We start from the raw sequence: 3,810 nt of genomic DNA on the forward strand, positions 1-3,810 counted from the left end.
TCTCTATGGTAACCTCCCCTGAGAGTGTGTGCGTGCACATACAAACATACACACGTACACACACGCGCACGCACGGACACATGTACATGCGAGTGCACGCACAAACACACACGCACACACACACACACACACACACACACACACACACACACACACACTCACACACACACACACACACACACACACACACACACACACACACACACACACACACACACACACACACACACACACACACACACACACCAAGGGTATCTTCAGATCTTGTTGTCCTGTGGGTGAAGGCCCTCATTGTCTGTCTGCAACACATGACTGTCAGAGGAGCCAGGCTTAAGGGCTGGAGAGAGAGAGAGAGAGAGAGAGAGAGAGAGAGAGAGAGAGAGAGAGAGAGAGAGAGAGAGAGAGAGAGAGAGAGAGAGAAGGGGAGGTTGGCAGGGATGGAGAGAGACAGAGACAGAGGAAGAGAGAGATAGAGAGAGAATGACGGATGGAGAGGGAGGCACATAAAAGAAGATTCAGAGACAGACATGGTCACAAAAACAGATGGAGAGGGGACAGAAACAGAGAGACAGACAGAAAAACAAAAGACAGTGAACGAGAGGGACACAAAGTAACAAGACACTGTCAAAAACAGCGAAAGAGATGAAGAGGCAATCGAAACAGTGAGATGACAGACAGACAAAGATAAAGAGAAATCAAGAAAGGTGGAAAGAAAACAGAAAAAGGGGAAGCTTGTCGTTTGACACAAAACACAGAGTAGAGATAAGTGCAGGGGTGGAACAATATCTCCTGTCAGGGCTGGACTGGACTGGGGGTGACTGGTGGCACTTTTGGATTAAAGAGGCCCCTCATAATTAGCAGCAGAGAATTTACTCACCAGTGGGCCCCACACCCATGTAGGCCCCTATTTTCAGGAATAAAAAATAAATAAATAGAATATATTTTTTTTAAATCAGAAAATAGGAGCCCACAAGGGTGCGAGCCCACCGGTAAAGGCCCGCTATGCCAGAAGGCCAGTCCAGCCCTGTCTCCTGCATGCCGGTTTCAATGAAGACGCACTGCTGCTTACCACGACAGCAAAAGTGCTTGTTGTTGTTTTTCTCCTCAACAGCAAGCCCTTCACTATACAGCCCCGAGCGCCATTAAAACGCGGTTAGCTCCACTTTAGCCATAAAAGCCACGCGGAAAACCCGACGTAAATCTCCACTAATGGCGCTATAAAAGAAACGGGGTCGTAAAGGATCACCTTATACATCGTTTTTTTTGTTTAATCGCCTGTCTTAAATATTGCCTTTTTCCTGTTTTCCTTCACTTCCTCTGTGTTGTTTTTTTGTTTCTGAGGTGGTCACGTTACTGTACATTCAGACCAAAGGCAACTAATGCCCACTGCTGGTTTTCTGCTAAGCCTACAGCTCGACACAGCATGACTCGGCCGTCACTTTTTGCTTTTCAAATAGGCACGACACAGCTCAATCGTAAAGCAAAAAGTGGCGGCCGAGTTATGCTGCGTCGCGGTGTAGGCCTACCAGAAAAACGTCAGTGGAAAAGAGGCACAAGTGAACATGTCAATGGCGTCGCTAAAGAAGCCTCACTCTGAACTTGCTAAAGATTCGGTGACCAGACGGCCCTGATTTGTCCTTCAAATACGAGAAAACCGTCTCAGTCACTGATTTTTTTTGTTTTGTTGCCTTCCCCACTTTTTAAAATCTGCAAATTTTAAAAACCTTCCTCGTCCTCTGTTTTTATCTATGTTCGAAAGCAGTCATTGCCAAATGTCTTTCTTTTTTTTTTGGTCTTTTTCGACTTAATTTGATAGGACAGTGTGACAGGTGGACATGAAGCAAATTGGGAGAGAGACGGGGAGGGGTCGGCAAAGGACCCGGGTCAGGAATCGAACCCGGGTCAGCCGCATGGCAGGTGAGTGCCCTACCGGTTGGCCACGGCAGGGCCAGCATTGACAAATTTCATAACCTGACCCTGGTGACAACATAGATGAAAACGCACCTTTTCATCATATAGATATGTTTTATTTCCCCTTTTTAAGTATTCTTCCTCTTAAATAGTGCTTTTAAACTTCTCCTGCTTACGCCTGTTTGTGTCTGATGTTGGCGTGTTAGCATGTGACATCATGGGAGAAGAACTATAGCTGCCTAAAGCTGATTATCTGCTGTAGGGACGATGACAGCTCTGGACGGGCCTAGGACAAAATCATCTGAAAGGCCCTCACGCAACACATACAATCAGGGCTCTAAATAAACACCAGACAACCGGCCAAATGCTGATTAAATTTCAGTTCAGCTGGCAGCAAACAACAACTTACTAGTCACTTTGGCTCAATAGTGAGTGTGTGTTCGACTAGTAAAAATAGGATCAACTAGCCATTTTGGTTGGTGATGAAAACCGCTCATTTAGAGCGCTGCAGTGCATGCAATGTAATGAGGAGCCAATTTTGAGTCCTCTCTGTTCCTGCACAGTAAAACATGCAGTGTTTATTCAACACTTGGAGAGTTCATTTTAGCATCTTCCAGAGTGTATTTAGTCCCGGAGTACTCTCTAAATGTTGAATGCTCAAGTGTTGAATCTTTTACTGTGTGGGCCCAGGACAACTGACCTGCGTTTGTCCCCGCTGTCAACCTCCCTGTGGCAGAGTTGCTAAGCTCTTTAATTACATAGTGCCTTTGTCTGACTCAGCCAAAGTATGCAGGGGATGGATAAGAGCACCGCGAATGAATCAATCTGTCGCTCGCTCACTGACTCACTCTCTCGCTCTACTCATCACTTTGTCTCTCTAGCTTTCTCATTCTCTCTCTCTCTCTCAAACATTCTCTCTCTCTCTCTCTCTCTCTCTCTCTCTCTCAAACATTCTCTCTCTCTCTCTCTCTCTCTCTCTGTCTCTCTCAAACACTCTCTATCTCTCTCTCTCTCTTTCTCTCTCTCTCTCCCTCTCTCTCACTCCTGCACGTCCTCCTTCTTTCAGTCCTCCTCTCTGTCTGTCTGATAAGCTATCCATCTCTTTCCCTCACCTTTCTCTCTCTCTCTCTCTCAACCCCTCTCCCCCTCCCTCTCCCCTCTCCCTCTGCTAATCACTTACCTCTTTCTTTCTTCAGCTCTACCTCTCTTAGCACTGTCTTGTCTGCACCTTTACCACCTTCCTGAAGTCCCTTCATCACTCCCTCTCTTTCATCCCTCTCTTCTTCCCTCTCTCTTTCCTGATTTTCTTTTTCTCTGTCTCTCAGTTTGATTAGCTCTCTCTATCACTCCCTTTTCCTCTTTCCGTCCCTCGGATTGGCACACTGTCTCACTCCATCCATGCCTCACTTTCTTCAGTGTTGCTAGATGGAAAATGCTGAATTATCGTACCAAAACCTCAAAATTATCGTTTTTGGGGGGCTTTTTGGGAGGAAATTCTCCTACAAATTGTTGTTTCAATGCATCTAAATGAACAGAATGACAACTCTGAAATTATCGTAGGCCTACATCATATGTTTTTGATCGTAGAGAGGACAAAATGGACAAAACTATGGTACAAATACGATAATTATCGTACATCTGGCAACACTGTTCACTATGGCATACGCTTGTCCTAATTCTACACACAGTACTGTATATCTTTTACCCTCTTTTTTGCTTACCAGCATCTTTTGTTCCTTTGGTGTCAGTCTCTCTCTCTCTGTCTCTCTCTCTCTGTCTCTCTCTCTCTCTCTCTCTCCCTCTCTCTCTCTCTCTCTCTCTCTCTCTCTCTCTCTCTGTCTCTCTTTCCCTTTCTCTCTATCTCTCCCTTTCTCCCTCTCTCTCTCTCTCTCTCTCTCT

This window comes from Engraulis encrasicolus, chromosome 12 (assembly GCF_034702125.1).
Source record: "Engraulis encrasicolus isolate BLACKSEA-1 chromosome 12, IST_EnEncr_1.0, whole genome shotgun sequence".
Lineage (NCBI taxonomy): Eukaryota > Metazoa > Chordata > Actinopteri > Clupeiformes > Engraulidae > Engraulis > Engraulis encrasicolus.